Here is a 13,505-nt window from a genome sequence, read left to right on the forward strand (position 1 = left end):
GCTGGCCGGCAAGCTTTCTCCACTTTTGCTAGAATATATCTAACTTTGCCTCCTCAGAGCTGGGGTTACAGAGTCACACCACTGCCCTTAATTTTTACATGGCTCCTGGGGCATCGAACTCCTGTCACGATGGTGTAGAAATTACTGTGTGAACGGAGCTGTCTTCCCAGCCTCCTGAGACAGACTTTCATTGTCTCTGAGAACAAAAATTTTGTAGGAAAACACAGAAGATATGTTGATTTGACAAATATTTATTGACTCTCTGAATAGCAGACGTGACACTAGGCATGAGGGATGCAAGGATGGATTATACCAAGCTCTCAGGGACTGTTTCAGGACAGTGGGATTGTCCATTTCAGTCGACAGCGAGACTCACTTACTGGAACTGTCTCAAGGACCTCTAAGGGATGCTTGAAACTCTCAGAACAGGAAGAGCGTGGACTTATAAGAATCCTTTTACAAGGTGCAGGAGAGGTGGTTCAGTTGGTGGAGTGCTTGCCTAATAAGTTTGAGTTTGAGACAAAGCACCATACAAGCCAGATGTAGTGGTGCAGGCTTACAGTCTCAGTCCTGAGAGAGGGGGGAGGAAGGACCAAAGGTTCAAAGGGAGCTAGGCTGGTGGCGCATGCCTTTAATCAGGGAGGCAGGGACAGGCAGAGCTCTGAGAGGTTGAGGTCATGCTGGTCTACATTGTGAGTTCTTGGCTAGCAAGGCTAGGCAAGACTCTCTCTTCAGAGTTCTTATAAACAATTATAAGTTCTTATAAGCTCTTGTAAACAAAAAGTTAGTGGGAGGGTGGAATTCAGTGACAGGATAGTGCAATTAGCTACAGACTCATCCAAATCTCTCCTGTCATTGTACCCAACAGGCCCTCAGTTTTAGATCATTTTGTTGGAGATCTGTCTTAGGGTTTTATTGCTGCGACACCATGACCAAAACAGCAAGTTGGGGGAGGAAAGGGTTTATTTAGTTCACACTTCCAGATCATAGTCCATCATCGGAGGAAGTCAGGACAGGAACTCAAGCAGGCTGGAACCTGGAGGCAGAAGCTGATGCCATGGAGGGTGCTGTTTACTGGCTTGCTTTCCATAGCTTGCTCAGCCTGTTTTCTTCTGTAACCTTGGACAGCCAGCTCAGGGGCGGAACTACCCACAATGGGCTGGGCCTTCCCCATTGATCACTAATTGAGAAAATGTCCTACAGTTGGGTCTAATGGAAACATCTTCTCAGTTGAGGTTCCTTTCTCTGTGATGACTCTAGCTTGTGTCAAGGTGACACAGAAAACCAGCCAGTACAGGGCCATAAGAGACAACGTCCCTGATGCTCATCTATCCTCTGATGGAGACTTTCAGGTGCCAGTGACCAGCACTGCTGCTTCTGGGAGTGGGCTGGGGGAGTGTAGAAACGTTCATGACAGAGACTCTGAAAAAGCAGCCAGCAGGGAGGTTTCTGAGAGTGCAGTTCAATTGGAGACAAACTCTGAACAACAGGCAAAACTGAAAGGTTGGTTTCAACTGAACTTTAGAATTAGGGACTTAAAGGATGCTGCCTGCTCCAGTCTGGGCACCAAGCATCTAGTACCTTCTTCCAGAGCCTATGAGCCCAGAGCTGTTGTAGCATGAGCTATGGCAAGACAGGACACCGCCTGCTCTAGGAATGGTTTTGTTCCATTTCCTTCTATTTAAGTTTTGTTTGTTTTAACCTCACTGGCACACAGTGACTTAGAACTTTTACTTCCTGCATAGGTAGGCAAGAGCGTTCATGTTTGATGACTAAGTCCAAGGAGAGTCATTTGACTCATGTGGAACGATGGGGCTAGGCAGTTGGCTCAGTGGTTAAGAGTGGAGGACCCGGGTTTGAGTCCTGGAAACAACACGGTGGCTAATAATTCCAATTGCAGGGAATCAGACTCTCCTCTTCTGACCTCTGAGGGCATCAGGCACACACGTGGTGCACAAACATATGTGCAAACACCCATACACATAAAATAATAAAGTAAATCTTAAAAAAAAAAGAAAAAAGAAAAAAGGTGAATGGCCTTCTAGTGACAATTCATAGTCTCCTGAGAAGTGGATGGATTTTCCTCAACCCAGACCCCAAACGGAAAGAAATCTTTAGGTTAACAGTCCTAACATTTCTCTGTAAATTCCTTAGCTTCCTTTTTTCCCCCTTTATTTCCTGTTTGTTTGTTTGTTTGTTTTGAGACAGGGTCGAACTCTGTAGTCCAGGATGCTCTGGAACTTTCTGCATAGTGCACGCTGGTCTTTTTTTCTTCTTTCTCTAAGTGTGAGTGGGGGACGGGAGGGGGCGGTTGCACACATGCCATTGTCCATATATGGAGGTGAGAGAACAACTTTCTGGAGTTACTGGACAGACTGGAAATTCTCTCTCAGGAATGCAGAAGGGGTCAGCACACCTGCTGTGTCACAAGTCTCACAAGGCATCAGCAGGAAGAGGGCTGCCCCAGACCAGTTGGCTGGGTTCCTAGTGTTTGCCAAAGCTCTGAGATGCAGACCAGGAAGGCTGAGATGAGCTTCCTGTCTAGGTGATAAAGTTTCTTCACTCCCTGACAACACAGAAAGCAGTTTCTCCTTTTTCAAGGGCTTAATGCTTGTGAGACTCCTAGAACTCTTTACTCCAGACTGAAAAAAAATAAACTTTTTATCAGTATATATTAATTATACAAAATAATTGGCTTCATTGTACGTTACTTTAACGTACATTGTACATGTATGTATATATGCATGTGACATGGCTGGGTTCTACTCACCTCTTAACTTCTCTTAATTCTTCTCCCCAGTTGTTTTCCTCGTTGTTTGTTGTTTTGTTTTGTTTTGAAGACAGGATTTCTCGGTGTAACCCTGACTAAACTAGAACTCACTCTATAGCCCAGTGTTCTTTTGTTTTTACAATGTGTTTGTTTTCTCTTTCTTAATGAACATCTATCTATCTGTCAATCTCTGTCTGTGTATCTCTCTCCCCTCTCCGATGTTCTCCCCTCTCTTTCTTTGTTGCTCCAGTTTTTCTGTTTGCTTATTTGAGCGTGTAACCCAGGCTGGCCTTGACCTTGCTAGGCAGCTAAGGCTTCTGATTCTCTGGCCTCAGCATCTCAGATAGTCGGATCATAGGCATGGACCACTTCTTCTTCTTCATGCCTTCTTAACCCTGTGTCCTAGAGTCACACATGAGAGAAAACTTAGGATCTTGTCATTCTGAGTCTGGTTTGTCTTGCTTAATGTGTGTGGTCTCCACTTCCAGCTTTTCTCCTTCAGACAAAGTGATTTCCCCTTCCTTCATAGCTGAGTAATGCTGTCTGTATTTGCTTTAGCCATTGATTGGTTGAGACAGGGTATAACTCTAGTTCAGAATGCTCTGGAACTTTCTGCATAGCCCAGGTTTCTGCTTTAGCCATAAGTTTATTGGTTGATGGGAACCAAGCTAATTCTTTTGTCAGTGGTGAACAGGGCCTTGATAATATGGTGTGAAGGTATCACACTCACTGCTGCTTATTGGCTTGGGTTCCTTCAGGTATCTACCCAGGAGTGGTGTAGCTGGGTCATATGGTATTTCTGTACTTCGTTTATTGAGGAATTACCATACTGACTCCAAAGTGGCTACACTAACCTACATCCCACCAACCATGTCAGAATCCCTCTCATTCTCTCCAGGATTTGTTGTTTTCTCGATGATAGCCTTTCTGACCAGGGTGGGCTCTCAGTGAAGTCTACGTTCCTCTGATGGCTAAGGAATACTTCATCCTACTTTTTTTTTTTTTTTTTAAGAATTTTTATCTCTTTCCAGTATTTAATTTTTGGAACTGTTTCTGTATTCTGGATATTCACCCTCTGTCTGACAAATAGCTGAAAAGATTTTCTCCAATTCTGGAAGCGTTTAACTCCAATTCTTCCCCTTGCTGCACAGTAGCCTTTTAATTTACTCATTTTTAATTTTTTTTTTCTGAATTGTGAGACAGGGATAAGACCTCACCATGTAGCCCAGGCTGGCCTTGGACTTGTTAGATTTTCTAGGCTGACCTTGAACTCTGGTGATCTTCCTGTCCCAGCCTCCAGAGTACTACAATTACACACACACACACACACACACACACACACACACACACACACATATACACACAGATGTGTGTATGTGTATGTGTTTCTTACATGCATATAAGTACACTGCAACATGGCTGGTACCAGAAGAGGAAGTCAGATTCCCAGGGACTGGAGTTATAGATTGCTGTGAACTGCTATGTGAGTACAGGGACTTGAACTTACGTTGTCTGGAAGAGTAGCCAGTGCACTTAACCAATATCTTTCCAATGCGCTTCACTTTATTTATCTTTTCTTTTCTTATTAGTTAAGTAATTTATTTATTTATGTTTTTGAGACATGGTTTCTCTGTAATCCTGACTGTCCTGGAATTCACTCTGTAGATCAGGCTGGCCTCTAACTCAGAGATCCACCTGCCTCTGCCTCCCTTATGCTAGGACTAAAGGTATGTGCCACCAACCACGTCAGGCCACATATGGTGGTTTGAATGAAAATCGACCCCCTAGGCCCTGAGGAAGTGGCACTATTAGAAGGTGTGGCCTTGTTGGAAAAAACAAAAACAAAAACAAAAACAAAACACTGTCACTGGAGTGTGAGCTTTGAGTTTCAGAAGCTCAAGTCAGGTCCAGTGTCACTCTCTCTTCCAGTTGTCTCCAGTGTCACTCTCTCTTCCAGTTGTCTCCTAATTTGGATGCAGCACTCTCATCTCCTCCACCATGCCCAGCTTGTTTTTGTTTTTGTTTTGTTTTTTCGAGACAGAGTTTCTCTATGTAGCCCTGGCTGTCCTGGAACTTACTTTGTAGACCAGGCTGGCCTCCAACTCAGAAATCCACCTGCCTCTGCCTCCTGAGTGCTGGGATTAAAGGCGTCATACGCCACCACTGCCCAGCTTTCCTTTTCACTTGGTGATTTTTCACTTTGGTCTGGCCACACTGCCACATTCTAGGTAAGGATCTTGTGTCACTTGGTGTTTTGTCTGAGATGAACTACTTAAGGGAAGAAGGGTTTGTTTTCGCTCACGGGGTTAAAGGTTGCAGTCCTTAGTGGTTACTTGGCTCTGTTGTTTCTGGGCTCCTGTATGTGAGACATAAGACTCAAGAGAGTCATGGCAGACAGGAGGAGGGACAGGAGAGGTGAGGGTAAGGGACTAGAGCCATGATATGCCCTTTAAAGGGAATAGCCCAGTGACTGCTTCCTCCAACTAGGCCCCCATCTCCCAATATTCCATTCAGCTACTGTCTCAGTGTTCTACTGTTCTGAAGAGACATCATGATCATGGCAACTCTCACAAAGGAAAGCATTTATTTTAAACTGTAGTTTAGCATTATTTTAAACTGTAGTTTCAGACATTTGGTCCATTATCATGGTGGGAAGCAATGTAGCACGCAGGCAGCCATGGCAACTCTGGCTTGGGATGGGCTTTTTGAAACCTAAAAGCCCACTCCCAGTGAAACACTTCTTCCAGCAAGACCATACATACCTCTTAACCTGTCAAACAATGTCATTCCCTGGTGACCAAGTATTTCTAGTCTATGTGTCTATGAGGGGCCATTCTCATTCAAATCACCACAGCTACAATCTCTTCAATGAAATTAGTGCTCTCATGACCCTGTTACCTTTCAATAATGCCAGATAGATTCCTAATATTAAATACTTGGGTACTTTATGTCAAAATCATAACAGATGTTTGTCTCTCCTGCCACTAGACAGATAACTAATATTAAACACCTGGATACTTTATATCAAAATTGTAACAGATGTTTGTCCCCTCTAGTTTGTTTTTGTTTGGCTGAGGCAAGGGCTGGTACAGTAGAGGCTGTCCTTGAAACTGCTGTGTAGCTCGTGATGACCTTGAACTTGTGATTCTATTGCCTGTCTTCTAAGGCACATACCATCGCGCCACGCTTAGTTTTATGGAGTTGCATTCCCTTTGCATTAATCTCTGATGTATCATTACAAACTTTCAGCCACTGGTGATTCTATCGTACTTGATATACACAGTAATTCATTGGGAAGGAAAAAGTGACTAAGTCTATTAAACAACAGGAACCATTTCTCAGCCCCACCAAAAGTTTATAAGAAGTTGTTTTTTTCCAGACAGGGCCTTGCTGTAAAGCCCTGGCTGGCCTTGAACTCACAGAGATCCATCTGCCTCCTGCCTGGGTGCTGGGATTTAAAGATATGGACCACTACACCTGGCTAATTCACTTTCTTTTGAAGTGTAACATGATTTTAAGTTTTTTGGAGTCAGGGTCTCAGTATGTAGCCCAGGTCTGCCTTGAGCCTAGTACATAGGCAAGGCTGTCTTGGAACTTGCTACCCTTCTGTCTCAGTCTCTAAGTGCCACTAGTATACGTGCATAACACGGCACTAGTTACTTTTCTATTGCTGTGATAATGCCATGAGGAGGGCAACTGATAGAAGGGAGAGTTTATTGGGGATTATGGTTCCAGAGGGTTAGGGTCCAAAACGGTGGCTCAGAGACAGCAGGCAGCAGGCACGGGCTCACATCTTGAACTGCAAGCACAAGGCAGAGACAGTGATATGGGGGATGTCTAGAGTCTACTTCAGAGTCCCCCTCCCCCACTAGTGACGTACTTCCTTTAACAAAGCCACACCTTCTAAACATTCCCCCAAAGTACCACCAAGCCGGGCAGTGGTGGCGCACGCTTTTAATCCCAGCACTTGGGAGGCAGAGGCAGGCAGATTTCTGAGTTCGAGGCCAGCCTGGTCTACAGAGTGAGTTCCAGGACAGCCAGGGCTACACAAAGAAACCCTGTCTTGAAAAACTAAAAAAAAAAAAAAAAAAAAGTACCACCAACTGGAAAGACTATGTTGTTAAAAGCCCAAGGCTGGGCTGGAGAGATGGCTCAGCGGGTAAGAGCACTGACTGCTCTTCCAAAGGTCCTGAGTTGATTCCCAGCAACCACATGGTGGCTCACAACCATCTGTAATGAGATCTGGCGCCCTCTTCTGGAGTGTATGAAGACAGCTACAGTGTACTTATATATAATAAATAAATCTTAAAAAAAAAAAAAGTCCAAGGCTATGTAGGATATTTCATCCAAACCTCCGCAGATACCATGTCTACTAACATTAGTTCTTTCTAAAATGTATATAAAGTAAAGGTAGGGTGTAGTATTGCATCCCAGCACTTGAGAGGCAGAGGCAGGTAGATCTCTATGAGTTCGAAGCCAGCCTGGTTTACACAGAAAGGAGAGCTAGGGCTACATAGAGAGACCCCGACTAAAAAAAAAAAAAACAACAAAAAAAACCAACAAAACAAACCAACAAAAAAAAAACAGAACAAAAAACCACCAACAACAAAATAAATCAATATGTGTTAAATGTTTATAAAGCAAAATTTGCTATCTTTATTTATTTTTTATGTATATTAGCTTGTGTGTGTGTCTAACTATGTGTGACTATGTGTGTCACAGAGCACATGTGGAAGATGGAGAAAACCTCGTAGGAGTCAGTTCTCCTCTTTTACCACGTGGGTCCTGGAAATCAAACACAGGTTTCAGGGCTTGCTTGGTAGCAAGCACCTTTACCCAATGAGCCATCCACCTCAAAGAAAATGTAGAAATGTTGCTATACTCTCTGTGATGATTGATCTTTATTGTCAATTTGACTGTATTTGGAATTCAGTAAAACCCAAGAGGCTAGCCACTCCTGTAAGGGTTTTTCTATCATTTATTTTATGTATATGAGTACAGTGTTGCTATCTTCAGACACACCAGAAGAGGGCATTGGATCCCATTACAGAGGGTTGTGAAACACTATGTGGTTGCTGGGAATTGAACTCAGGACCTCTGGAAAAGTAGTCAGTGTTCTTTTGTTTGTTTTGTTTTGTTTTGGAGACAGGGTTTCTCTGTGTAGCCCTGGCTGTCCTGGAACTCACTTTGTAGACCAGGCTGGCCTTGAACTCAGAAATCTGCCTGCCTTTGCCTCCACTGAGCCATCTCTCCAGCTCATAAGGATTTTTCTTAATCTGATTATTTGAAGGAGGGAGAGCCACCCTATACCTGGACACAGCCTCTGCTGGCAGCCCAGATACAAAGGACAGGGGAGAAGGAAACTTTGTTTTTTGCCTGCTTGCCTCACTCTGGCTGGCAAGTGACTCCTGTTGCTTTGGCCAGTGTTGAAGTCAACTTAGACTGAAGACCTGCAGCTCTCCAGGAATCCTCAGGTCTCCAACTCCAGAGAGGGACTGCAGAAGATTTAACCATATGGACAGGAACTACCATCTTCTCTGTCTTTTTGTCTCGGGACAGTCAGTCATTCTTGGACTACCCGGCCTGAATCACATCCTGTAACCCAGTCTGAGAAATCTTTATTTTATTTTTTTCCAGTTGTGGTGGCATATGACTTTAGTCCCAGCACTTGGGAGGCAGAGCTGGAGGGGATCTGTGAATTCAAGGCAAGCTTGATGTACATAATGAAGACAGCCAGGACTATGTAGAAACTCTGTCTTTATAAAACAAACCAACAAAACTTTCATTTTAAAGATACTTTTAACAATACTCACTGTATTGGTTCTGCTTAGAGAACCCTGATTAATATGCTCTCTGATCAAGCTTAGGCTAAGAATGTTTAAAAGGGGGGTGTGGGGAGGGGAGACTAAGAGTTTGACACTGCCAGGCACTGCCCATGGCTCTCCAGCAGGTGTTGTTCTAACCCCCGCTGACTGTTAATGTCGGAGCAGGGAGCTATAGACTTCGAAGGATCTGACATTACCTTCAGGATCTACCTGTTCTGCATTTATCTACATTAGAGGATCTTTCATTTCAGGAGACTTGAGGGCAGCGGAAATGGTACTAGGCATGTGGACAAGAGACCTTTAGAGACAAGTCCTATATTTTGCACATGTTTTGGGACCCAGACCTAGAAAAAGATGAGGTTTCTCTTCCTTGCTTTCAAGAAGCAGTAAAAGTTTCCCTTATCCTCTCTAGTGAGTAAAATACACACGTGTTCCTGAACCACCTGGCCCTCCCTCAACTCATGGCTTTATGAGCAGTTGAACACGTTTAAGAGATCCTATACTCCCTGCCTTGCTTCAGTAACAGGCCCCCGGATATTAGCACAACTGACCCCATGTTAGAAGAACCATTCAGGCCATAACTCTGCACATAGACAGCACTACCTGCCAAAATGAAAGCAAAGACCGAACTCATCAAGGCCCATAGTTCTGGGAAAGTCTCTAACTGTGCTGACCCTGCCTTCTGGCTTCTGTAGTTTGGTTTCTGGCTAACTGTTCTTACTAACTGATGTCCACCCAGAACATGATTTTTTGTGAAACAAAACAAAACAAAACAAAACAAAACAAAAACCTCACACTGGGACCTGGAGCACCCCGTGTAGTTGCTGGTCAGCTAATAAAGACGTTCTGTTGGCTTAAACCTGTGTCTGCCGTGTCTCAGGAGTTTTCTCTGGTGGATACCCCTACTTATTTATTTATTTATTTATTTATTTATTTATTATTTATTATATGTGAGTACACTGTAGCTGTCTTCAGATATACCAGAAGAGGGCATCGGATCTCATTACAGATGGCTGTGAGCCACCATGTGGTTGCTGGAATTTGAACTCAGGACCTTCGGAGGAGCAGTCGGTGCTCTTAACGGCTGAGCCATCTCTCCAGCACCCCCACAACAGTTCTTATAATTTGTTTATTTTTTTCTTTCTTCCTCTCTACTTCTTTCCAAAGAAATCATGTGTGTGTGTCTGAGAGAGAGACACAGAGAGAGAGACAGAGACTTTGGGTGTCAGCATATGTCGCCAGAGGACTGATAACCTTCCGCCTTATTTGCGTCATGGTCTCTGTCACTCACTGGTGCTTGTGTCAGGCTGGATGACCCCTGAGCACCTGGAGACTCTCTTTCAGCTGCCCTGACTCTCTGTAGGAAGACTGGGACATTCATTATTGTGCTCAGCCTTTTCAAACTCAGGGTCCTCACGCTTGCCTGAGAAGTGATTTACACTCTGAGCTGTCTCCCCGCCCCTTCCTTTCTTTTTGCTCTTCTTTTTGAGACAGGGGACATGCCTTGAAGTTGCTGTGTAGCAGCTGACTATGACCCTGAACCTCTTGATTCTCCTGCTGAAGAGCAAACCTAGGGTTTCGGGGATGCTGGGCAAACACTCTACCAACTGACCTACATCCCCACTGACCTACATCCCTGGCTGTAAATCTTTGTAAGTTACTATTAGAGGCTCTTTCTCCTAGGCTTCTTCGTTACAGTAGAAAGCAGTCTCAACATAAGCAAAAGAGGGGAGCCCTGAAAATGTACCATGTAGCTCACAGACTCCTCAGAAGGTTAGAGTTCAGGGTCAAAAAAGGCTAATGCAGGAGTCCTACGTCGTCTCTGGTCAGATTGCTCTTGATAGACGACAAGCATAGTCTAGACAGCTGCCATCACACAAGGTTGTACTTACAGGCTCCTGATGTCCCCACTGCCAACGGATTCCCTGCTTTTGTCTTGCTTTGGACCACTGGGTTTTGGGTCAAAATACAGAGCTGGTTCATCTGAGTGGCCAAAGTTGCCTAAGAAAAGGGCAGCTGGAGGTTTAGTGTCAAGGGTGAGAAGCGGCTTTGACCAAAGATTAAAACTGCCTACTATTCTCTCCCTTGAGGATTAACCCAACCAAGCCTGTCAATCGCCTGGAGACCACCCTGCAGGAAAGCGAATTCGAGTTGGAAGGAGTAATTACCTCCTTAATGAGAGGGTGTACTCAGCCGTCCCTGGAGCTGCTCCCCAGTACAGAGCCTCCAAAAGCAATGCTAACAGCAATAAGCCTGTCTGCTCTTCCAAGTTCAAACTCAAAAACAGGAAAGCTTTTCCACCTTGGTAGTGGTGGCACAGGCCTTTCATCTCAGCACTCACTCTCTTTGAGTCCAAGGCCAGCCTGGTCTACAAAGCAAGTTCTAGGATAGCCTTTCCATATCTTCTTTGGAAGGGGTCCAGAGGCCTAAGCATTCTTTCCTTGACACTCTGGGATCCTCACTGTTCTTCTGGAGACCAGTTACATCCTCTCCTTTTTCTCCACCCCCATGCCCCACCCCCAGACAGGGTTTCACTGTGTAACAGCCCTGTCCTCGAACTCACTCTGTAGACCAGGCTGGCTTCAAAGGGAGAGATTCTCCTGCCGCGGCTTCCCTGTGCTATGACTAAAGCGTGTGCCTCCATCGTCCTGCTGACCCTTCACTTTTACGCTCTTTTCTTACACCCTACGGTCATCTTTCTTCCTCTCTCCAGCCTCCCCCTTCCAGAGGCTGCCAGGGCTTACAGCTTGCCTTCCTGTTCTTTCCTTTTCAAAGGAGAGGGAGGAAGAGGAGGAGGGAGAAGAAGATGAGGACTGGAGGGAGGTAGTACCTGTTGTTTGCTAAATTCAGATGGTGAGGAATTCCCCGGACACTTAGACTCAGTAGAGTGGACGAAGAGGTGAAAAATATAGAAAAAATCTCCTGCAGGTAGGAGTGCCTTGAGTTCTGTACAGATCTGGGCCACAACTTCATTTCACCTAATTTAGAAAAACATTCTACACTGTTTGTAAAGTAAAAAGTACACTTGGACGTTTTCTTCGAGTAACTTACCTCATCTCAGCATGGCAAAAACTGGGCTACCAGGACCCTGCTGCTCTTCCCTTTTCCAAGTTTACACTGCTGTGCCTGCAATGGAAAGACAGAGCACGTCTTCTCATCACAGGCTAACCGCAGCCCATTACCAACATCGTAACCAGGATTCCCACTCTGAGTCAATGAGAGCTCTGTGATTTTCAAAGTGGGTATTCAATGGCTTTTTGTCTCGAACAGGCCTTATCACATTATATATAATATATTTAAACATTATATTATATGTGACATATATGTAAAGTCTATAATGATTGCAGTTCAAAATAGAAAAAAAAAAAAAAAAAGGTCAGACATGGGGGAACAGGCAGAGGCAGGTGGAGCTCTGTGAGGACAGCCTAGTTTACATAGTGTATTCTAGGACAGCCAAAGCTACAAAGTGAGATGCTATCTTGAAACAAACAAACAAACAAACAAACAAACCCTTAGAATAAGAAAGAACTAATAGGGAAAGATGTGTGTGTAACACAGACAAACAGGATTTTGTTAAATGAAAACAAAATGGGTGGTCCAAGCATCAGCTTATCCAGGTCACATCTGTCCTCAGACAGACGGAGTCCTATTTCTTCTCTGTTGTTAGCTACTTGGTGTTTACTTGTTGGAAGGCTCAAACCCCTCAAAACCTTAGTGTGCGTTACTGGTGCTCTTTCCGCTGAGTCTGTAAGGATCGACGCTATCTGAGTTTTTAGCATCCCAGAAACATACCTGTCACCGTTTCTTGTGGCTTCATAGTAAGAGACCTTATATTTACTGTACTTGAATCCCATGTATGCCCCTAACTATCTGAGGGAAACCATCGGGGGAGCATCACTACAGGGATTAGTCTCTCGGCTATCATTAGACAACTGTCAATTACAAACCACACTGGATCCCACACCTACCACTTTGCCTAGATGGAGAAGATGACAAGAGCCAGTGAGGGATGGGGTATTGCTTGTGGGGACAAAGAGGACGATCTGTGTCATTTCTTTTGAAATTTTACAAATTCAAGGCTGAAAAGTTACACTGAAGCTTGTTTTTGTCTTCCTAGGAAGATGCGCATCTATGGTTTCCTTCAGCCAAAGAAAGCTGGAAGGAGCTGGTGTTGGCAGACGGGACTGTCTAGCCAGATGGTGGAGGCATAATGGTAAGGGTGGGTATAGAGGTGGGTAAGGGTGCCAATTAGCTTGTCTAGCCTCCCCAGGAGCCAGGGCATGCAGATGGCTGCACTTTTAATGCTCTCCTTTCTCTGTCCAGCAGGCAACAGTGCTTGGTCTGGTAGTCATGTAGAAAGCTCACATTCACTTTTCTTTTCAAATTGTGGAAGTGGTGGACTGTTTAAATACTGTATCTAAGAAACATAGATCCTATCTCCTTTGGCCTTTTGCAATAGCGTGGTGTCTATTCAGGCCTTGACACCAATGGGAAGTGACTGGCCATCACCCAGCAGCCTGAGCAGCTTGTGTTGGGAGAGAGGTTGACTTCCAGGTCATTGTGAGGCAGCATAAGTCACGAGACTGACCATGACCTTTCCCCTAACACTTTTGGGGATGGAGACTGCCTTTGTTACTTCTCTGGAGCGGCGTGCGGTGGTATTCATTGAAAGTTTGTTAAATTCAGCCTGTTCAGTCACAGTATTCAGGAGGCAGAGGCAGTAGGATCTCTGTCAACAGAGTGAATTCTAGGATAGCCAGGGCTACACAGAACAACCCAGTCTTGAATAACAAAAAACCCAAATGAAAACAAACAAGGAAAGAAGATTGAATCAAGCTACAACAATTCAATCACTGTATGTACTAGTCAGTATTTTCTTAACACCAATGCTACACTAAGATAAACAGTGT

At 44.5% G+C, this 13,505-nt stretch overlaps 1 long non-coding RNA gene across 2 annotated transcripts; it reads right to left on the reverse strand.

Moving 5' to 3' along the window:
• Positions 1-235: 235 nt before the first annotated feature.
• Positions 236-11,939, reverse strand: Gm41738. Of its 2 annotated transcripts, XR_003952569.1 has the most exons (3): positions 11,647-11,939; positions 2,771-3,172; positions 236-2,642 (listed from the first exon to the last, which is right to left on the reverse strand). It is a non-coding gene; the product is annotated as a predicted gene, 41738 (long non-coding RNA). The 2 variants fall into 2 exon arrangements; XR_877447.2 differs by lacking the exon at positions 11,647-11,939 and having other exon boundaries at positions 2,771-6,690.
• Between the last annotated feature and the right edge of the window lie 1,566 nt (positions 11,940-13,505).

The sequence above is a fragment of the Mus musculus genome, chromosome 18 (assembly GCF_000001635.26).
Source record: "Mus musculus strain C57BL/6J chromosome 18, GRCm38.p6 C57BL/6J".
NCBI lineage: Eukaryota > Metazoa > Chordata > Mammalia > Rodentia > Muridae > Mus > Mus musculus.